Source organism: Macaca thibetana, chromosome 15 (genome assembly GCF_024542745.1).
Source record: "Macaca thibetana thibetana isolate TM-01 chromosome 15, ASM2454274v1, whole genome shotgun sequence".
In the NCBI taxonomy this organism is placed as follows: domain Eukaryota; kingdom Metazoa; phylum Chordata; class Mammalia; order Primates; family Cercopithecidae; genus Macaca; species Macaca thibetana.
The window spans coordinates 104,877,690-104,901,132 of record NC_065592.1 but is presented as its reverse complement, the minus strand read 5'-3'; the positions used below and the strand labels follow the sequence as shown (position 1 = coordinate 104,901,132).

Genomic DNA, 23,443 nt, shown 5'->3' with positions numbered 1-23,443 from the left:
ATGAGAGGCTTCCATACAGGTCACACACAGTGAAAATGCAGTCTTCGGCTCTTTCACCCAAGAGCAAGCCACCAGGGGGTGACACATGACCCCACTTACAAATGGAGAAACTGAGGCACTGGTCCACAGGATGGGGCCAGATTTCCTTCCACATTGCTTCCCTTTCCAGGCACCAGTCCCTCAGCACATGTGCTCCATGGTGACAGGAGGATGTGTCCTGCTCTGATCTCCCCCAGATCATGTGTGACCCCCTCTCTGGGGTGTCCAGAGAAAAGCCAGTACCATGATGCGTTTGGAGAAGCCTACAGTCCCCCAGGAGCCCAACTAAAGGCCCAAGGGATGAGCTGTCATAACCCTCATTTTGCAGATAAGGAAACTGAGGCCTCCAGCCCCAGCCCAACCTCTGCCCAGTGAGTCCTGAGGTCTGAGGATGAGGAGGGGCACTTGGGACACAGCCCAACCCCAGAACAGATGGTGTGAGCCGCTGACTCTCAGTGAATGAGCTGGGACCCTGGGCACAACACAGAGAAGGCGTTGTGTCCAAAGCCAGCTGGCCTTCAGCTGACCACCCGCTGCCCCAACACAAGGGCCTGGGAAGAAGAGCCATGGGCAGCGGCCAGAAAGCAGCCAGGTTTCCCTGCTGCTGAGAAATGTGTAACTTTTCTGCACAATATGAAAGAGAGGGTCCACCTCACTGGGGCTGGGGTTTGCTGTCATCCTAATAGTTCACAACATTAAATCCTGTGCACACACATACATAGATGCAACACACACACACTCATCATTTACACCTCAAACTGATTTTAGGCAGTGATACCTGTATTTCCCAGCCATCCCAGAAAATGACAACATTCTAACTGTCCTGATTCACAGACACAGAGCACAGGAAACATGCAGTCAAAGAGCCGGGACAACCTGGATCCGCAAGGACCAGAGACACCAACCACGAAAAGGGGCACGGCCGGCCTTGCGGCCTCTTTCCACCCATGTCTATCCGAAGAACCGGAGGTCTTAATGAACCTCAAACTTTTGCCTAGCAGCGCCAAAGCACCCGCTTTCACCCTGGTTTTGTTTTCTCCCTTACAAGAGGTGACACTTAGGGGAAATGCCGAGTGGTAAGAGTAAGGTAACAAAAAGAAAAGACAATCCCAGCATCTGACATGGGGTCTCCGTTGCCATGGCAATCGCCCAGGCAATGACATGTGTTCTTTTTTTCAAGCAGACTATTTTCTTTTCCCATCCATTTGAAAAGAAATGGGAAGAATGGGCAGGGGTGAAGAAATCCAGAAATAAAACAGGTCTCATCACAGTCCAGCCTAGCACTTCTCATTCAGCAGGTATCCTAGAGAATCCTGTTCCAGAGCCAGGGGCCCCAGCACCCACCGCGAGGACTGCCCAGGTGGTCTTCTTCAGCTCAGTCTCCCCTGGGCTGTGCTCAGGAGGGGGCAGAAAGCCGATTAAAACCCCTTTTCAAACTACACACCAGGCAGTCACCTCCTCCTCCTTCAGAGGGCTCCCGCCAGCCCGCCCCCTGGAGAAGCCCTGCTCAGCCCCGGACACCCAGAAAAATTACCCCACACAGGATCTCAAAGCCACCTGAAACCAACGAAAATCTCCACCTTTTGCAATGAACCTACTCACCGCCTTCCTCTAGGGACGGAAACCATTTACAAAGCAAACAGGGAAGTCGGAGGCTCCCCCAGCTCCGCACAGGCGAACTCGGGGCTTGCAGGAGCCGCTTCCAGAGGAGCCCCGGAGCCGTCGCTCACAGTGGGCGGCAGGAGGCTGGGGTCTCCCTGGGGACCCGGAGGGCCGCGCTGCGCTTCCCGCCCCAATCAGCCCAGCACTAAGTCTCTGGGGTTCCGAGGAGCGGTCCCGCCTCCCCGGCCCGCCCCGAAGGGCCGCGGCACCCACAGGCAGCCGCCGCGTCTCCTCCTCCCCTCGCAGCTGCAGGGACGCGCTGAGCCCTGACAAAGCCGCCCGCGGAGAGTCCGTGGGAGGGCTGGGGGCGCCGGCCCGGGTGCGCAGGCCGCTCTCCATGGCAACGAGGGCTGGGGGCTGCGGGCCGAGCGGGTCCCTCAGGCCAAGGGGGAAATGCTGTTTATTTTTCCTGACACCTCTACCGGGAGCCATTACCTCTGCCAGACTTTTCTAGAGTGTCCTGGGGCAGCAGGAACTTTCTTTGCTCCTTCACCACAAGGAAACGCCTTTTTAGGCGTGAGCACTTTCCTCCAGGCTTAGAGAGGGTAGAGTGGGAAATAGGCTCTTGCTGGGAGAGGTCTTGGTGCAGAGCCTGTGCGTGCCTGTGCGTGTGTGTGACGTGTGTGTGCGCTGTGCATGCTTGTGTGTGCGGTGTGTGTGCAGCGTGTGGCATGTATATGTGGTATGTGTATGTGTGGTAGGCTGTGCATGATGTATCTGATGTATGGTGTGTGTGATGCGCTTTGTAGTGTATGTGTGTTGTGTTGTGTGTGTGTGTTGTGTGTGGGATGTGATGTGTGTATGGTATGTTTTGTGGTTTTTGTGTGGTGTGGTATGGATGCGCTGTGTTGTGTATGTGGTATGTTGTGTATGATGTGTGTGTGGTATGGCGGTGTGTGTGCAATGTGTAGTGTGTGGTATGCATGGTGCATGTATGGTTTATGTGGTGTGTGTTGTGTTGTGGTATGTGTTGGGAATAGGCCCTAAAATCTAGCCATAAACTGGCCCCCAGCCCACAGTGCTTCAGAAATCTCTGCAGCACTGTGACATGTTCATGATGGCCATGACGTCCACGCTGAAGGTTGTGGGTTTGCCGGAATGAGGGCAGGGAACACCTGGCCCCCCCAGGGCAGAAGACCGCTTAAAGGCATTCTTAAACTACAAACAATAGCATGAGCGATCTGTGCCTTAAGGACATGCTCCTGCTGCTGATAACTATCCATCCCTTTATTTCCCATAAAGAATACTTTTAATTAATCTGTAATCTATAGAAACAATGCTTATCACTGGCTTGCTGTCAATAAATATGTGGGTAAATCTCTATTCGAGACTTTCAGCTCTGAAGGCTGTGAGACTCTTGATTTCCCACTCCACACTCTATATTTCTGTGTGTGTGTCTTTAATTCCTCTAGCGCTGCTGAGTTAGGGTCTCCCCAGCTGAGCTGGTCTCAGCAGTATGTGTATGATGTTCAAATCGCTTGAACCCAGGAGGCGGAGGTTGCAATGAGCCGAGGTTGCACCACTGCACTCCATCCAACCTGGGTGACAGAGAGACTCTGCCTAGGAAGGAAGGAAGGAAGGAAGGAAGGGAGGGAGGGAGGGAGGGAGGGAGGGAGGGAGGAAGGAAGGAAGGAAAGAAGGAAGGAAGGAGAAAAAGCAATGAAGAGAAAATATTTTGAAGGAAAAGGATGTCCCTAAGTGCCAAAACCGAGGTCTAAGCCTCGGCCCACGCCTCAAGCGAGGGACATCTTACCCTCAACTGTAAAGTGGACATCTTCTACATCTTCTAGCTGAGCCTCCTTCGGCATTGCCAGAGAATTCCGTGGGACACAAATACACCCATGGCCCAACTCCCCCTTATTGCTCTATTCATGCCAGCTGGTACCATTCTACTACTCCGGTATTTACATGTGCTTTTTATTTTTTAATCAGACTCTACCATGCCTGTTGTTTTAGGTGTGTTTTTCTCACCCTGAAACATATCGCAACCTTTTTGCTTTTAATAAGTGTTCTCCTATGGCCATGGGATTCTTCCCACCCAGTCCTTCTTGGGTCCCAGCCAGTTCTTTGCTGGTGCTTCTCTACTCTCTGCCCTTGCAGTCCCTGATAGGAAGTAGACATGGGTAGAAACCAGCAATCGAGCACTTTTTCCCTTCTCCGACGGACGCCTCTCTCTCACCGAGCCCTGACCCACAGACCCCACTCTGCCCGGATGCGCTCAAGGCACCGTGAACAATGGCTCATTTTTACACTCCCACACGCCCATCTTACAGAGGGATGGAGAAATTCCTGTAAACCCAGGACGCCACACACCACCCAGAGCATGTGGACCCAAGACCCTCCGGACCCCTTGTTCTTTTTTTCTTTTTTTATTCTTGGGATGGTGTCTCACTCTGTTGCCCAGGCTGCAGTGCAGTGGTGCCATCTCGGCTCACTGCCATCTCTGCCTCCCGGGTTCAAATGATTCTCCTGCCTCAGCCTCCAGAGTAGCTGGGATTACAGGTATGAGTCACCACACCCGGCCTAGACCCCTTGTTCTTACAAGGGGAGCTCAGTTCTGTCAAGCTGAGGACCTCCTGTGGGTCCGCGTTTCTGGTTTGTTCTTGGGACTTGCGTTGGGCAAGAACCAGCGGTGTGGCAGCAGCCTGTACCCCAGTCCCACAGGGTCAGCCTCACAGGGCTGCCAGTTGGTCACTATGTGCCTGCATGGTAGGTGACTTCCCACGCAGTGTCTGGACCAACAGGCCATGCCCGGGGATGGCTCTCAGGACCAGGGGAATCCTGTGCTTCTCATCCCTTCCTGTGGAGACAACTCCGGGTTCCTCACTCTAGCTGTCCTGATCTGGCCTTCGCTGTGCCGGGAAGAATCCCACAAATAAAAACATAGACTTGTGGTCTAGGAAAAATGCCTTCGTCTCACTAAATGGTCTTTTGCTCCTGAAGAGCTGATGCACAAAATGTCATGTGGCTGTTAAAATAATCAGGAGTGTTATGTGGCAACATAGGAAAACACTGCAAAGAATAAAAACAGAATCATGAAAGCTGCAATTACCACCTGGTCAAAACTATTTCTGCACGCGTGGAGAGGACAGAGTGTGTTGTGGGACTCTGTGCAGATATTCTTCTTGTTTTCTTTTGTTGTGATGAGAAATGTATAATAGGCCGGGCACAGTGGCTCACGCCTGTAATCCCAGCACTTTGGGAGGCCAAGGTGGGCAGATCACACAATCAGGAGATCAAGACCATCCTGGCTAACACAGTGAAACCCCATCTCTAATAAAAATACAAAAAATTAGCCTGGTGAGGTGGCGGGTGCCTGTAGTCCCAGCTACTTGGGAGGCTGAGGCAGGAGAATGGTGTGAACCCAGGAGGGAGGCGGAGCTTCAGTGATTGCGCAATTCAGAGATTGCGCCACTGCACTCCAGCCTGGGCAATACAGTGAGACTCTGTCTCAAAAAAAAAAAAAAAAAAAAAAAGAGAGAGAGAGAGAGAAAGAAAAATATGTAATAAACAAAAAACAGGAAAAATAAAACATAAAAATAAAAAACAAGGGATTTCCTTTGTTTTCGAAGTATCCATTATGTTCCAGGTACTTTCCCTAGGCAGTTTCATTTAATTATCAAAATCTGGGTTTTTTCACCCAAAACTCTCACACACCTCTCAGAGAATGGCTGTTTCATGACTTCTAAAACACTAAGGAGAGTGAGAGCTACAACATGTCCAGGTCAGCCCCAAGTCCTGCCCCAGAAGGTGGTCCCTGGCCTGCCACGGAAAGTGTCGGCCACATGGTACCGTGGAACTCAGCCCTAAATAGCCTGAGCCCATGGCAACTTTTGTGTTCAAAAGCCTTAGCAAGGCCAGGCATGGTGGTTTACGACTACAATCCCAGCACTTTGGGAGGCCGAGGCAGGCGAATCACTTGAGGTCAGGAGTTCGAGACGAGCCTGGCCAACATGGTGAAACCTCGTCTCTACTAAAAATACAAGAACTAGCCAGGTGTGGTGACTCACACCTGTAATCCCAGCTACTGGGGAGGCTGAGGCAGGAGAATCACTTGAACCTGGGAGACAGAGGTTGGAGTGAGCTGAGATCACGCCATTGCACTCCAGACTGCGCAACAGAGTGAGACTCCATCTCAAAAATAAAATAAAATTAAAAAGTCTCAGCAAAGAAAAGGTGCCTTCACTTGAGGTTTGAGCAATGTGGATTTCCCCCAGAAAAATGCAGAAACACTTCAATTCCAAGCTTTATTTATCAGGTTTTTAAATATCCAAGTGGCTGCCTGCACCAATAAGAAAGTCCTCCTTTGCTGCCTAGGAGCACAAAGGTGCCAGTGCCTCATCTCAGAGGGCTGGACACGTTCCCCTTTCTTTGTAGCTTTCAGCCACAAGCTTGTGACATTTCACAGCGGAAGTATCAATTGCAGCTTCCTGTCGCCCCAGTGGACAGTCTCACACCCGCTCCTGCTAGCCCCCACCCTCCCGTCTGATTCTGGAGGAGAAGGAACAGGTAGTGGCACCAACTCTTTCCAAACTGCTGAGCCAGGAACAAGTTTCAGCATCTGGGCATGCGGCCACAGGGCACTGGCTGTGTCAGACCTGCTAGGGCCCAGCAGCCCAGAAATGGCAGCCTCCCTCCGAGATGCTGAAGAACCTACCGGGACATACAACGCACTGTGCAGCGGCCGGAGGTGAAAGCCTACCGCAAAACAGAATTTGCTTTCTGTAGCAACTGGTCAAAGGGAAGGAGTAAAGTGTTACACAACAAATTGGAATTAAATAAGAACTCTTTACAAAATAACTGCATGTCCATCTGTATGTGGAATATATGATGAATACCTAGTTCTAAATACTTTGTACATGCCAGGCCCTCACACAAGGCTATCATTTGCTCCTGGGTGGTCCATCATTAACTCTGTTCCACAGGTGAGGAAACTGAGACTCAGAGGAGGGCATGGCCCAGCCAAGGCCCCACAGCTGGCCATCAAGGGCGCCCCACAGCAGCCCCTCTATTCCCGTCATGAAGACTGCTTGATCCACTTGGCTCGTCTCCATCAGCAATGCGTAAAATCCTTCGGGAACAGCGGTTCTGGGTGAGGGTGGGCAGTGAGTGTCCCTGGACATGGGAGCTCCAAGATTCTCTTTTCTGGGCTCCTGGGCTCTCTGACCTCAGTGCTAGCCCTGGTAGGCTCTGGAGCTGAATCGGTGTAGCCCCGTCAGCCCCTGGGGACACCAGGGTCCCTGAAGGAGAATGCTCTTCCCCAGGTGGCCTCAAGGAGCACCCTGCTACCTAGCCCAGGTTGCCCCCTGCCTTCTGGACTGCATCTGGAGGGGATGGCAGTTTTAATTTTCAGTGGTGATGGCTCCTGGAACACAGTAGTCAGACCTGAGGATGCTGGCAGGACAGTGCTGGTGGCCGCCACAGCCGGGTAAGGGACACCAGGGAGGGTAGACTTGCCAGACATCCAGAATGTGGGAAAGATGCTTTACTGACACCTGCATCGCTCCAGAAACTCCCTCTGGGGGACCTCACTTGCAAAATGATGAAATGATGTCTCCTTGCAACCAGGGCCCTCCCTGTTGGGGCCTCACTGCCTCCCTACTCTGTCCCTGCAGCTCCACTTTCCAGCTCCGCCCAAGGCTCCAGCACTCCGGGATGATGCATCCCAGATCCCCAATCCTATCATTACCAGCTGTGCAAACCCACGGGACCTAAACACAGGGAAACACAGTGTTTCCACCCGGCTGAGGCAGGCTCCCTGCTCACAGCTGCTGGTCTGTGTACAGGCCCGTGGCAGAATGATGGTAAGGGCAGCATCGGCCTGTCAATGTTCTGGGAATATGGTGTTTAAGACCCGTGCCAACTCAGCCTTGGTAAACAGTATGTTACAAAACCTCAACTTCAGACACTTTTTCCACTTGGCATCAGGGGACCCAGAAGCCCAGTCAAGTCACTGGCCTCGTGTCCTCTTAGCTTTGACGTCGGACTTTGTGGAAAAGACTCCAGGCCCCAAGTCATGAGGGCAGCTGACAAGGTTCTCTCCTTAACCAGACTCTACTCGGGCTCCACTGAACTGTCTTTCAACCAAGTCCTGATTTGGGGATTTCTGTTTGTCTCTGCATTGACCAATTTTTTTGAGATGGAGTTTCCCTCTGTAGCCCAGACTGGAGTGCAGTGGTGCAATCTCGGCTCACTGCAACCTCCACCTCCAGGGTTCAAGCAATTCTCCTGCCTAAGCCTCCCAAGTAGCTGGGATTACAGGCACCTGCCACCATGGCCGGCTAATTTTTGTATTTTTAGTAGATAGGGGGTTTCACCATGTTGGCCAGGCTGGTCTCAAACTCCTGACCTCAGCTGATCTGCCCACCTCAGTCTCCCAAAGTGCTAGAATTACAGGCGTGAGCCAGTGAGCCTGGCCTACATTGTCCAATTTTAGCAAGGATCCTACTAAGTCCAATTTTGCCAGAATACTCCACCCTCAGTCTTCTGGTCACCCTCACTAACTGGCCAGACGCCCCATCCCCTGCCACACCCTGGGTGCTATCTGGTCACTGTGGCTGGCTTTCAGCAACAATCCTGTTAGGTGACTTAAGCCAGAATCGCCCTTCCTCCTGCTGTTTTCCCTTTGTCATTCTCCATCCAGCAACCCCCACCCTGCCCTTGGCTCTCAATCTCCAGTGGTCCATGCTGTGTTTGGAGCTGAGCCAAATATCTCTCTTCCACTACAAGACCCCGTACCTATCTCAATGGGCCTGAATAAAGTTGGCCTTATAGGGTTTTAACAAGCAACGGGAATATTTTTTCTTTAATACAGCCAATCCCAACATCCTCCAGCTGTCTGCTCCACCTCTGCAGCCCAACACTGCCCTAACCCAGAGTGGATCTCCACAACCACCCCTTCTTTGACCCTGGGCACACCTGGACCTCACCCCTTCTTGTCCTAGGAGATGCTCTGATGTTCACCTTCAGGTACTGGCCAGAGTGAAGGTCCCCACCACAGTTTCCTGTGCTGTGTGAACTCCATGCTCCAACCCTCTCCCAAGAGTCTGGCGTGCATACTGGTGTCAGCCCTACAGTAGCTCTTTGAGGGGCTGCTGCCATTGCCCCTGCACCTTAGGGAGACCCCAGACCTGGCCAAGGGCCCAGTGGAGGGTGATGGTGGTGATAGTGCACTGGACCACTGAATCTGACTATGTGCTATGTCTCAGGCCTGGAAGACCTCAAGGGTCCTGCCCTCCACATTCATCTAGCACAAGCTCAAGTTCCACCCAAGAGGGAATTGGGGCCCAGAAAAGCCTCCAGGTTTCCCACACTGTGTGGTGGGTCAGGCCCAGGTCCCTCTGCCACCCTCACTGAGGGGGTGCCACTGCCACCCTTGTTTAGTGGGCTTCCTTCAACCAACCAGCCTGGTTGGGGCTTGGATGGGGCTTCCTTCATCTGCAACCCAGCAGCTTCCATTAGCAAGACACTAAATAGACATATCACTGCTGTACTGGGACCACACAGGACCCTGCAGACAGGACAGCTCAGACAACTGACAACATTTAAATGGGCTCTGTTCATCAGAGCGACCAAACAATGACACCCTATAACAATGAGCACCCCTTGTGCCCAGAGCTTGGTCCCTAAGCACCAATTTCCAGTAATAGAAATCAGAGTTCTCAGGGGAAGTGACTGACTCCAGGGCTGGGGCAGAGAACATAGAAGATGAGCCTGGAGCATCTTGTATACCAGAAAGTGAAGAGGTACTAAGAGAAAGAAGGAAAGGAGGGGAGGGAGGAAGGAAGGGAGGGAGGAAGCAAGGGAGGGAGGAAGGAAGGAAGGAGGAAAGAAGGAAGGGAGGGAGGGAGGAGAAAAGGAAGGAAGGAAGGAAGGAAGGAAGGAAGGAAGGAAGGAAGGAAGGAATTTGTCCAAACAGGACCCAACCTAAAGAAGCTCCTAATTGCCAAGGATGGAATAATTTGAGCAACAAAATAAAGGATGATATTAGATTTTTCACCCACAGAATAGAATATCCATCATGCCGATGTTAGTAATGGAAAAAAAGTCAATAAACAAATGGAGAAGAGATGATGCTTCTTCACAGAATTCCAATGAAGAAATGAAGATAGAAACATTGCTGACAGGCAAACACCAGGAATAAAGGCTGCAGACATAATGCCACAGTAGAGGCAAAAATTAGTGGGTGAAATTTTGGGGGGAATGGAATGTGCACAGTCTCCCTCAAGATACTGAACTACAAAAAGAAAGATGGTAACTATAAAGTGGAGAAATTTCGTCAAAGTGTACAGTGGAGAAATTTCATCAACTTAACCCAGTGGTCAAGGTTCACATGGCTAGTATCAGACGCACGGACATTCTGGGCCTCTCAGTAGGATGCACCAAGAAGGGCATATCATTTCCGTGGTATTCCCGCCAAAGATACAAAGCTTACTTCAGTCATGAGAAGACACAGGGCAAGCACAAACTGAGGGGCACTCTGCAAAGATAGCTGCTCAGGACTCTTTAATCCAAATCACCATTGACAAGGAAAGGCCAAGGCACCGTTACAAACTGGGGATGACCCAGGAGAAATAATGACACAACGCAGGGTGGGAGCCTAGACAGAAAAAGAACACTTAGTGGACAATTTGGTGAAATTCAAGAAAGGTCAGGAGTTAGTTAATAACTTTGTACTAATGTAAATATCCTCCTTTTGATCATTGTACTCTTTTCTGTAAGGGTTCACGCTGGGGGAAGCTGGGTGAGAAATACCCACAGGGAATCCTTGGCACTAGTTTGACAACTTTTCTGTAAGTTCTAGCAACAAAGAATTCAGTTCAGCCTTTAAGACAAAAGCTATTTGACTGGTCATGGTCGCTCACCCCTTTGGGAGAACTTTGGGAGGCCGAGGCAGGCGCATCATGAGGTCAGGAGATCAAGACCATCCTGGCTAAGACAGTAAAACCCTGTATCTACTAAAAATTCAAAAATCAGCCAGGGGCAGTGGCAGTGACTGTAATCCCAGCTACTTGGGAGGCTGAGGCTGAGGCAAGAGGATCACTTGAACCTGGGAGGCAGAGGTTGCATTGAGCTGAGATCACACACTGCACTCCAGCCTGGGCAACAGAGCGAGACTCTGTCTCAAAAAAAAAAAAAAAAAAAAAGATACAGGAAGGAGGGAAGGACGGAGGGAAGAGCAGGTGCTAAGGCCCTGAGGCAGGAGCCAGCCTGGTGGGAGATGAGACCAAAGAAGGTGCTGAGACCAGCCCTGGGGTCTTCATCAGATCAGGAAGAGGCCTGGGTTCTATTCTGAGAGCTGTGGGAAGCCCCTGTAGGTTTTAAGCAGCAGGGTCCTGATAACTACAGGTTTCAAAGACTGTCTGGCTGCCAGACTGGGGGCTGGGCCAAAAGGGAGACTCAAGGGATGAGGGAGTAACCAGCAGATGTCAGGAGAGGTCAACACAGGTCACAGAGAAGAGAGCAAAGGCTGCAGGGATGGCCCAGGGCGAGAGCTGGGGGACCTCACGAGGTTCCCCACTGGAACACAAGGCAAGGCGGAGCCCAACCAAGGAGGTTGAAATTCATCCAGATAGTGGTGGGGGGCAGGAAAGGGGCTGAGTGCAGGGGAAAAGTTCTTCCCTTCTTCTGAGATTTACCCTGCTGGAGGAGGATGGAGGGAGGGAGAGAGGGAGGAGGTGGATGGACTGAAGATGGGCAGAACTTCAGGAGGCCAGGGAAAGGAGGAGGATGAGAGCCATGTGGGCAAGGGCATAGCCACAGATCCACAGATCTCAGGGAGGCCAAGAGGTCAAGGAAGAGAGGATGTTGCAAAGAGCTTGTGGCTGGAATTTAGTATTAAGAGGATTCTGAGGCAAAGTCTAGACCCTCAGGAAGGTGTCCTGAGACCTTTGCTAAATCTGTGTGTTACTGGGGACTTATGTGACAGTGAATGTGGGCCGCACTTGCTTTACTTAGCAGTATCTAGCTCTACCCAAGAGAGCCCCTATAAAGGCTCGCCACTAAGTCTGAGCCCCCACCCTGCAGCAAAAACTTGGTGGCCTCACAAAAGCCTCAGCTTCCCATCTGTAAAACAGATGCACCCCTCCCCTGCCTCTGGGAGTTGCTGTGAGCACTCAGGGAGAAACCACTTGGGACCAGTGAGATCGGCCAGACACACTGGGGTGTGGGCAATTTCTTCACACCAAGCCCGAGTCCTCCGGGCCAGAAATGCAACTGTGAGTCCAGAGGAGGGAGGGGACACGACTTCACAAAAGCAGCTCAGCTCTTCCTCCCTAACACTCAGGCCCCACAGAGGTGCCGGAAATAAAATTCTCCAGTTTCTGACTCTGGGTCAGGTGAAGGGGAAAAAGCCAGCTCCAAGAGCGAGTTGGGGCCCCCCAGGCTCTCCAGGAGCACTGGAGCCAGGCAGTTGGAGTTCCCAAACCCACTCTGCCCCTGGCTGTATGACCGGGGCGGGTGAGTCCCTTTCTGGGCTATGGGGTCTTCTCTGTGTGGCCCCCCGTCTCGGGCTGCTGGGAGGCTCAGACAAGCCAGCACACGGAAGGCCCCTGTGCCCTGGCTAGTGAGCAACCCCACACAGCAAGGCCCTGCCCTCTTGCCTGGTGGACAGCATGTGTGGGCCAGTCTGTGGTGGGACCCGCCCGACCACACAGCCCCCACCTCGCCGCGCTTCTGTGCTGTCCCCCTTGAAGTGAGGACCATATTCCTCCCAACCTGTCCCTATCATTGTTGAGAATTCCATGTGTGACCCCTCACTAAGCACCTAGTACACAGAAGGTGCTTAATAAACAACAAGTCCTTGGCCTTCTTAGATTTCATCACAGATAGTATTTTTCCAGGCGCAGGAGCCCCATCCCAGGGGGAAGCACAGGTTCAGCAAATACACCCTGAACCACTGTTCTGGGCCTCGCCTGGAGAGTCCACAGCCACCCCTAAACAGGAAACTCCAGGAAACTCCAGTGACACTGCTGAGTCCACCCCGTGCCATGGTGCCCAGGACAGAGACTGCAGCCTGTGCGTCCCTGTGCCTGAGGCACAGAAGCTCTGCAGACAACTTCTGGTTAGGGAGTTTTACTCCTTAAATCAAATCTAACCTTGAAGACCCTTTAGAGTCAAAACCCCCTTCAACATTTGTGGTTGAGGTGTTTCAGACTAACCTGGTGAGATGAGTTAAAAGACAGAAGAAGACAATGAATGAATATGCAGGCTGGAAACAAGGGAGGTGACCTCCGAGGCCCTGCCTGGCAGAACCCTGGATTACTTTACACAGGTGAAACAACGATTTCTCCCATTAATCTCTCTGATTTAGATTGCCCTACATTTTAGAAACCCCAAGAGGAAATGGTTTTAGGAAGTGTTCAATAGTCTAAACACATGCTACCTTATTAGCAAGTTGGAAACATTGATAGAAAGAAAACAGCTGATAGACATTCAAACCCTTCGGCAAGTTCCTGCTCAGAGGGAATTCCAGCACTGGACCTGTGGTGGAGTTGGGGGCTGTGGGGAAGAAACTGGAGGCCAGGCGCGGTGGCTCAAGCCTGTAATCCCAGCACTTTGGGAGGCCGAGACGGGCGGATCACGAGGTCAGGAGATCAAGACCATCCGGGCTAACACGGTGAAACCCCGTCTCTACTAAAAATACAAAAAAACTAGCCAGGTGAGGTGGCGGGCGCCTGTAGTCCCAGCTACTCGGGAGGCTGAGGCAGGAGAATGGCGTAAACCCGGGAGGCGGAGCTTGCAGTGAGCTGAGATCCGGCCACTGTACTCCAGCCTGGGTGACAGAGTGAGACTCTGTCTCAAAAAAAAAAAAAAAAAAAGAAACTGGCTTGGAAATGAGGAACAAAGAGAAACCATGTGCAGTGGCTTTAAAATATATCCACAGATTCTTTGACATTCTTCTCTCCAAAAAGTGGAGCCTGGTTCACCTCCCCCTGCATGTGTGCTGGGCTTAGTGATTCACTTGTAACCAAGCAAATGTGGTAGGTGTGATATGATACAACTATTGGGTTTGGTCATAAAAAGAATACCTTCTGCCTAGCTGCCTGTTTTCTGGGTCACTCACTCTGAGATGAACCAGTCACCGTTTTGTAAGGATGCTCAAGGGGCCCCATTGAGAGGCCCATGTGGGGAAAAACTGGGCCAACAGCCAGCACCAAGTGGCCGTGAGTGAGTCACCTTGGAAGTGTATCATCAGCCACAGTCAAGCCTTCAGATGAGTCCACAGCCCCAGCCATCATCTGACTGCAGTCTCATGAAAGACCCTGAGCTGCAGCCATCCTACTAAGTTGCATCTGAACTTTTCACCCTTAGAAACTGGGGTGGATGATAAATGTTTATTGTTGTTTCAAGCCACTAAGTTTGGGGGTAATGTGTTACACATCTCTAGATTTATTATACACCATTGGATGGTGACCTCTTCTCTGGATGGGAAAATACAAACCAAGAGGTCTTCAGGACTTGAGGTTGGGATTGTTTAAATTGGAGCCCTGCACAGATACCCTGTATCGGTCAGTGACCCCACCCCCCACCCGCCAGCTGCAGAGAGCACTGGCTGCTACCAGCTCACCCTGACCATCAGACTTCCCCTTCCTCAGACCTCAGTCAATGACTGACAGGGCAACCTGAACCTTCAGAAAAGGGAAGGTGCTGATTTAGTCTGTTTTTGTTGTTGTTGCTTATAACAGAAAACCTGAAATTGGGTAATATATTAAAAATATATATTTCTTACAATTATAGAGGCTGATAAATCCAAGGAAAAGGGGCCAAGTCTGGTGAGGGTTTTCTTGCTGATGGGGACTCTCTGTGGAGTCCCAAGGTGGCCCAGGCCATCGCATGGTGAGGGCACAAAGCATGCTGATGTACTTACTCATGGTTGTCTTCCTCTTCTTATAAAACCACCAGTCCCATTCCCACAATAACCCATTAATGGATTAACCCATTCATCTCTTAAAGGCCCCACCTCTCAATACTGTCATATTGGGGATTAAATTTCAACATGAAATGTAATGAGTTTTGGAGGAGACAAAAATATTGCAATCATAGTGCTGATGTTTCCTGTGGCATATACACACCAGGCAGGTTACACGTGTCATTTCTGTGGAGCCTCATAAAATCCTTAGATCCCCCACTTTACAGAGGAAAAAACTAAGGCTTGAATAACTCAGCCTGGCGCTGTGGCCCACGCCTGTAATCCCAGCACTTTGGGAGGCCGAGGTGGGCGGATCACTTGGGTCCAGGAGTTCAAGACCAGCCTATGCAATATGGCAAAACCCCGTCTCTACAGAAAATGTTTAAAAATACAAAAATTAGCTGAGCATGGTGGTGCATGCCTGTAGTCCCAGTTACTCAGGGGGCTGAGGCAGGAGGATCGCTTGACCTGGGAGGCAGAGGTTGCAGTGAGCCATGATTGAGCCACTGCACTCCAGCCTGGGCGACAGAGCAAGACCCTATCAAAAAACAAACAAACAAAAAAATTCACCTGCTCTTCAATGATGAAGGCTGGATGAGATGTCTAACTCACGTGCTTTCCACTCAGCCATGCTTCTCCCCTGTAATGTGGCTTGAGGGCCATAGAGCATTTGCTGAGTAAATGGATGGTGCTCACAGGGTTGGCAGCTCTAGGCTTTAAGAAACTTCACACCCTCCTGCACCAGAGATGGGGTTGGGGTTCAGCTTCGCATATTGGACCACTCAGGGAAGCAGAAGGCACAAGCTGCACACCCTCAGAGTCCTGCCTCTGACCACCACGTGGCCTTAGGCCTCTTCACTCTGGGCCACCAGCTTTGCATCTGCAGAATGGGCATTGTAACAGAATCTTGCTCTCACAGGGCTGCCATAAGGAAGGCCCAGCCAGTAGTGGGTCCTCCCCAGACTAGGGTGACCATCGCTCCGTTCCAGGAGAGCGAGAATGCCCTGAGCACAAAGCCAGCTTCCTCACTGATGCATTCTGAGGGCCGGATGGTCCCAGGCACAGCACGGGAACCCACAGTTTGTAGAATGAAAGAACAAATGAACACAAGAGGTGGCCGGGCTCGGGCCAGGACCTAGGCTCTGTGTCCTTAGACCAGCTTCTCACAGGAATGGTTCTTCGCAAGGGCGGCCACAGAGCAGGACCCTCCCACCAGGATCCTGAGGGCAGCGTAACTTCCCCTCCAGCTGGGATTCTCTGGCCTCTCCCCTAGGTGCCTCTCCAAACTGCACGGGAAGGTCAAGTTCATTCCTCCAAGGCCTCTGTCCACTGGCCATTCATCAGCAGACTAGGGGTATGTAGTGATGCTGAACACAAAACCGTGAGGATGAGAGGGACAGACAGGAAGGAGGAGGTGAGCAAGATGCCAAGGAGGGCGCAGGGTCCAGCAGCCACTGAAGTTTCCTAGGCCACCAGCTCCCTTGGTGATTCTGTTCTGCTCCTCAGTTGTAAAAACACCAAGCTTTTCTGTAGTAGGAAATAGCTCTGCTGTTTCTATTCCTGAAGATGAAAGGTGGCTTCTGAAATGAAAAGTTGACTTTCCTGCACAGTGCTAAGGCATGGCACAGGCACAGACATGACCTGGCCTTTAGGTATTTCTCTTTGGAACCTGGTAATGCCACCAACGGTCCTTTCTCAGGATGACGTGGACGCTGAGAAGCCAAGAGCAGCTTCCCCCTGAAAGGCATCACTGCAAATAATTTCCTTAAAATCCTGGGAGCTTTCTCTGTTTTCACATGAAATTTTGCTTTGGAGTTTCGCTGGATACTGTGGGAATCTAAAATATTTAAAAGAAAACAAGAGGCTGGGCATGGTGGCTCACGCCTGTCATCTCAACACTTTGGGAGGCCGAGGCAGGTGGATCACTTGAGGTCAGGAGTTTGAGACCAGCCTGGCCAACATGGTGAAACCTTGTCTCTACTAAAAATACAAAAATTAGCTGGGTGTGGTGGCACACACCTGTAGTCCCAGCTATTCAGGAGGCTGAGGTAGGAGAATCGCTTGAACCCAGGAGGCGGAGGTTGTGGTGAGCCGAGACTGCACCACTGCACTCCTCCTGGGCAACAGAGAAAGACTCCTGTCTCTCAAAAAGAAAAAGAAAAAGAAAAAGAAAAGAAAACAAGAGACCAGAGAGATGCAACAACGGAAGAGGCAGGAGAGATTGGAGGCCTATTATCTATTTCCTCTCTGTTCACAAACTTGTTGGCAGAAAGATATTTTCAATAGCTTCTTGCTATTTTTAATTTTTGGGAAATGTTTGTGGTGTTAGTATCTCTTGTAAAGAGCAGGAAAATAGCAGGAACAGCCAGCACTCTCTCACAAGGCCACCAGCACAAGAATATTCACGGAAACAGTGTCTTTAATCGTGAAAGGTCAGACGTCCATAATCTAGAGGAGAAATTAATACTTCATGGTGTATTAGTAAAATGGAATACAATATAACACAGTAAAAATGAATAAAGTAAATCTACACATCTCAGTAGGGATGAATTAACTAACATAACATTGTGGAGTGAAGCAAGTTCAAAACATTAACTACGGTGCGAATGCATTCCTGTGAATTTGGAAATGAACACATTGGGAACACATGCTGGAGAAGGAAGGCAGCGTGGACTGCAGAGAAGGCAAATTCATAACACTGGTTTTCTCTGGGGAAAGACGGGGCATAGAGAGGGTGGGATTTGGGCTCAAGAGTGAATTATAGGAACTGCAGCTTTGTAACCACTTAATGCTTAAAAGAAAACCTAGTCAGTCAGGCTTGGGGGCTCACACCTGTATTCTCAGCGCTTTAGGAGGCTGAGGTGGGAGGATTGTTTGAACCCAGGAGTTCGAGGCTGCAGTGAACTATGATAGCACCACTGCCCTCCAGCCTGGGTGACAGAGTAAGACCCTGACTCAAAAAAACCAAAACCAAACCAAACAAAAAAACCCTAAAGTAAATATGACTCCGTGTTGAGAGACAGAACGAAATATCAGTAAATAATCATTTATGTGAACAAATGATTCCCATTAAGGAACAGTATTACATCCTACAGACTTTTTTTTTTTTAATCCTGAAGCCTTCTACCTGTAATAGGAACTGATCTGTTGTTTAAAAAAAAAAAAAAAAATTCTGGCTAGAAATAGACCTTTCTGCAGAGCTTGGGCAGAACAGAGCTACAGGGCATCAGCACCCACAGCCTGCAGGCCTGGATTTCTGACTTTTGGCAAGGGTTGCCATGGAGGTGATGCCATCCTCCTAGAATCTCACCCTCTTCCAGGTCAATCCCCAGGGAAGGCTGCCTCCCTGCATCTCGGATGTCTTTGCTCATTGCAAATACTGTCACAGTTGAGTTCCCAGAGAGGCGTCCCTGAGAGCCTCCACCCTTCTCTGCACAGTGCAGCGGCAGCCTGGGGCCAGGACAGCGGCATCGCACACAGGCCCCTGAGGTGTCCATTTCCGGGCCACGGGCAGAGTGGGCTTGGCTAAAGTAATACGTGTGTCCAAGTTCATTCAACAGTCTCCAGAATCTGCTCTCCACCTGGCACTGAGGGCAGCGGGAGAGCCGATTATAAGATTTGTGGACCCCAGTGAAAAATGAAAACTCCAGCCACACCCAATGTTTAAAAAGTAGAAGAGTGCCATATAAAGCCTTCTTCTCCTGCTATGGTCTCTCTCTTGACTTTTCACAGTGTTTATGTTTGCTATTTAACTTCATCTGAAATAAAGAAAACTTAGAATTCTAAATAATTAGCACGGTTTTTCCTGTGAATCTTTACGTTGCACAGTGCTGGTTTTAGATGCAAACATAAGGCACTTAACTCGCATGCAGAATCACCAAAGTTCTACAATTTGTATTTTGTAGCACCTTCTGCATGTAGAATGCCTGAAGCCAGACAGAAGAGACAAATGCAAGCTGAATTCTAGAAGGTTGGAAAGAGAAGAGGGCACCCCAGCTCCTGGGCATGGGGAACTCGAAGGGAGTCTATCCTCATGGCCAGGTCACCCAGCCGCCCTCTGACTCTGGTTCCATGGCTGCTGGGCACCCCCCTGGCAGCCCGGTGGGCTCTGAGGAAGTCAAGGTGGCCTTTCCCCTTCCCACAGCCATCACCCCAACCCCTGGCACACAGGCAACCCCCAAAACTCAGAGTCTAGATAGCTGCAGTGTTGCCTGTCCCTGTCCCCAGATGTCGCAGAGCGTACATACCTGACTCGACCCTCTGGCACCTGCACCCAACCTTCTTGGCTCAACAGGACCCTGTTGCTGCCCCGGGCAGACGTAGGCAGGGTTTCCAGGCTAGAAGGGGAGGATGGGCAGGACCTGGCACCAAGAAGAAGAGGATGGAGCCACCAAGAAATTGTCCTAGGGAGGCAGGAAGGCAGTTGGTGACCAGTGCATGACCAACACCCCATTGGACTTGACCTCTAAAGCACAGGCTCAAAGATAAAAGTATTGCCGGGCGCGGTGGCTCAAGCCTGTAATCCCAGCACTTTGGGAGGCCGAGACGGGCGGATCACAAGGTCAGGAGATCGAGACCATCCTGGCTAACATGGTGAAACCCCGTCTCTACTAAAAATACAAAAAACTAGCCGGGCGAGGTGGCGGGCGCCTGTAGTCCCAGCTACTCGGGAGGCTGAGGCCGGAGAATGGCGTAAACCCGGGAGGCGGAGCTTGCAGTGAGCTGAGATCCGGCCACTGCACTCCAGCCTGGGCGACAGAGTGAGACTCCGTCTCAAAAAAAAAAAAAAAAAAAAAAAAAGATAAAAGTATTAAGAATCATGAGATGGTGACAGCAGAGCATTAAGCCAAGTGCAGGGCCTTCCTAAGCCTGAGGCCCTGGGACTGCACAGGTCACAGGCCCATGAAACCACCCTGACTAAGGAACGGGGAGAAGGAAGGGGTCCCAGCCCCCCAGCACCTCGGTCTAACAGAGCAGGTGATAATGTGGCCTAACCACTGTAAAACAGTGGGAAGAGGGTCTCAGGGGAAGTGAGTGTGAGCACTACAGTTGAGCAAGCACTGGATCTGGATGGGGCAGCAAAGGCTTCCTAGAGGGAGGCTCTTGAGTCTTAAAGGATGAGGATGAATACCAATCAGCTAGAGGGAGGCTGGGACAAGCATTTCAGACGTCGGAACAGAATGTGCAAAGACAGGAAGTTCAGGTGGACACCGTCATGAGCCAGATTGCAGGTGGGGATCATTTTGAAGACGAGCTTGACCAGCACTGGCTGCCCTGATGGCTGCATGAAGGACTCTGCAGCTTTCTCTGCAGCCTGCGCAGGGATCAATTAGCAATGTCTGTTGTAGCAACAGGAGCAGGAAGTGGTAGTGAGAGCGCTTCCTGAGAATGAATCTGGGGCCAGAGCAGGGACCTGGGGAACAGCAGGGTGTGAGAATGGAGGTGGCAGCTCCAGGACCATGATGCACAGTGAGTACCAGCTGTCCCACAGGGTTCTGATGTTGTTTTTTTTTTTTTTTTTTTGAGATGTAAATCTCGCTCTGTTGCCCAAGCTGGAGTATAGTGGTGTGATCTCAGCTCACTGCAATCTCTGCCTCCCAGGTTCAAGCAATTCTCCTGCTTCAGCCTCCCGGGTAGCTGGGATTACAGGCTTGCATCACCACGCCTGGCTAATTTTTTTGTATTTTCAGTAGAGACGGGGTTTCACCATGTTGGCCAGGCTGGTCTCAAACGCCTGACATTATGATCCTCCTGCCTCGGTCTCCCAAAGTGCTGGGATTACAGGCGTGAGCCACCACGACTGGCCAAAAGTATACTCTTTTTTTTTTTTTTTTTTTTTTTTTTGAGACAGAGTCTCGCCTGCCGCCCAGGCTGGAGTGCAGTGGCCGGATCTCAGCTCACTGCAAGCTCCGCCTCCCGGGTTCACGCCATTCTCCTGCCTCAGCCTCCCGAGTAGCTGGGACTACAGGCGCCCGCCACCTCGCCCGGCTAGTTTTTTGTATTTTTTTAGTAGAGACGGGGTTTCACCGTGTTAGCCAGGATGGTCTCGATCTCCCGACCTCGTGATCCGCCCGTCTCGGCCTCCCAAAGTGCTGGGATTACAGACTTGAGCCACCACGCCCAGCCATCCAGAAGTATACTCTTAATGAAAAATGTTCTTCCTGGCCTTTTCATTTTTTTCTCTTACTGAAAAGTAAGTTGGCTGGGCCCGGTGGTTCACGCCTGTAATCCCAGCACTTCAGGAAGCCGAGGTGGGTGGATCACCTGAGGTCAGGAGTTCAAGACCAGCCTGGCCAACATGGTGAAAACCCATCTCTACTGAAAATACAACAACAACAAAAAATTAGCTGGGCATGGTGGTGTGTGCCTGTAATCCCAGCTACTCAGGAGGCTGAGGCAGGAGAATTGCTTGAACCCGGGAGGTAGAAGTTGCAGTGAGCCGAGATTGTGCCACTGCACTCCAGCCTGGGGGACAGAACAAGACTCCATCTCAAAAAAAAAAAAACCAAAAACCAAAAATCAGCTGGGCATAGTGGCGAATGCCTGCAATCCCAGCTACTTGGGAGGCTGAGGCGGGAGAATTGCTTGAACCTAAGAGGCGGAGGTTGCAGTGAGCCGAGATCGTGCCATTGCACTCCGGCCTGGGCGACCGAGGGAGACTCCGTCTCAAGGTGTTGGGGGGAAAGAAAAAAAAGTAAGCTTATCAACTATTAGATTACTTTTCTTTTTTTTTTTTTTTTTTTTTTTTTTTTTGAGGCGGAGTCTCGCTCTGTCGCCCAGGCTGGAGTGCAGTGGCGCGATCTCGGCTCACTGCAAGCTCCGCCTCCCGGGTTCCCGCCATTCTCCTGCCTCAGCCTCCCGAGTAGCTGGGACTACAGGCGCCGCCACCACGCCCGGCTAATTTTTTTGTATTTTTAGTGGAGACGGGGTTTCATTGTGTTAGCCAGGATGGTCTCGATCTCCTGACCTCGTGATCCGCCTGTCTCGGCCTCCCAAAGTGCTGGGATTACAGGCTTGAGCCACCGCGCCCGGCCTAGATTACTTTTCTTAAACTTTACTTCTAAATAACTCTAATAACTCTAGTTTTAATCTCCACCCCTGTCCATTTGCCCAGTTCCTATCCCTCCATCAAGAAGCAGAGTTATCACTTTATTTTTCCAGAGACCTTTTTTCAGGGAATACATAAGTCAGTATAAATTCATTTGTCTCCCCTTTCCTTCTTTTAAAACACAAGCAGCAGTACACCATACACTCTACTCTGTGGTTTTCCTTTTTCACTTGGCAACTAATTTGGAGAACTTTCCCTATCAGTAAACACAGAGCTTCTTTATTATCTTTCCTTGTGTAGAAATCCATTGTATGGACTGGTCATAATTTATGACCACTTCTTGGGGGACGTTTAGTTTTTCCACATAATTGTTTTTAAAAAAAAAAAAAAAAAAAAATCCTGCCATTAATATGCTTGTAATCTGTTATTTCACAGGTGCGTTAATTGGCTATTGCTGTGATGGTGCTGATTACCATACCACTTCTCACTCACAGGACTGAGGATCCACTGCAGTTTGGTAGACACCGTCTGTGCTCAGCCAAGTAGCTCTCCTTGGAGCTGTAAGACACCCAGGATTGACTCCTAGCCATATAACAGGTTCCAATTTGTCTCATAAACCTCTCATCCTCTTTGAACCAGTGGCTGCCTGAAGCAAATTATGGCAAATGGCAAGAGTGCAATCAGAACCAAGCCACTCAAGCTTTGAGAACATTATATCCTTTGCTCAGTTTCCTGTTGGGTATTAGTCTTGATTGATATAGAACTCTATATATTAAGCATATCGCCCCTTGATTGTAAAATGAGTTGCACATTTTCCCAGTTGGTCATTTGTCTTTTGACTTTGCCGATGAGATTTTTACTAAGTAGAGGTTTTTCATTCCAATGTAGCCAAATGCATCAAGTTTTTCTTTTTAGAGTTTCTGGGGTTTTTGTCATAGTTAGAAAAGTCTTACGTCAAGTCATGTTCCACTAATTTTTGTGGGAGTTTTACATTTGAATCTGTGGTGCTCTGTATATAGCATGAAGCACAGATTTGCTTATTTTCTTTTTATTTTATTTTATTTTATTTTGGAGACAGAGTCTTGCTCTATCCCCCAGGTTGGAGTGATCTCAGCTCACTGCAACCTCTGCCTCCCAGGTTCAAACGATTCTCCTGCCTCAGCCTCAGCCTCCTGAGTAGCTGGGATTATAGGCACCTGTCACCACACCCAGCTAATTTTTGTATTTTTAGTAAAGACGGGATTTCGCCATGTTGACCAGGCTGTTCTCGAACTCCTGACCTCAGGTGATCCACCCATGAGCCACCACGCCTGGCCTGTTTCTTTCTTTCTCTCTTTATTTCTTTCTTTGCTTTTTTCTTTCTCTTTCCTTCTTCCTTCCTTCTCTCTCTCTCTCTTTCTTTTTTTGCAAAACAGATATTCAATTTGCCCAGCAACATATATATTTGAAGTACCATCTTTGTCATATTTTAAATTCTGTATGTACTTGGGAATTTTTGGACTTTCTATTCTGTTCCAGTTGGGTGTCTATTTGCATATGAGTTTCATGTTGTTTAAAGTACTAAGCATTGCAGTAGGCTTTGATATCTTAGGTTCCCACCTGCTGTTCCCTTTCAAAAATGTCCTGAGTATCTTACTTTCCTTCGTCAAACCCCCAATATAAATCATATAGTTAGTTACCTTAGCTAGTTTAAAAAATTCCTAGCCGGGCGCGGTGGCTCAAGCCTGTAATCCCAGCACTTTGGGAGGCTGAGACGGGCGGATCACAAGGTCAGGAGATCGAGA

General features: G+C 50.1%; 2 protein-coding genes across 3 annotated transcripts in view; both read right to left on the bottom strand.

Annotated features, from left to right (window-relative positions):
• Positions 1 to 2,231, bottom strand: part of FGD3 (FYVE, RhoGEF and PH domain containing 3) — an 88,857-nt gene extending 86,626 nt beyond the window's left edge. Inside the window, exon 1 of one of the 2 annotated variants that reach the window (XM_050761550.1) lies at positions 2,137 to 2,231. The gene's annotated coding sequence lies outside the window, so the exon portion shown is untranslated. Of the gene's footprint in view, positions 1 to 1,641; positions 1,804 to 2,136 lie in introns of those variants that run through there. The other variant, XM_050761546.1, reaches the window with a different exon arrangement.
• Positions 1 to 23,443, bottom strand: part of SUSD3 (sushi domain containing 3) — a 401,112-nt gene that overhangs the window by 136,552 nt on the left and 241,117 nt on the right. The gene's annotated exons all lie outside the window — the stretch shown is intronic.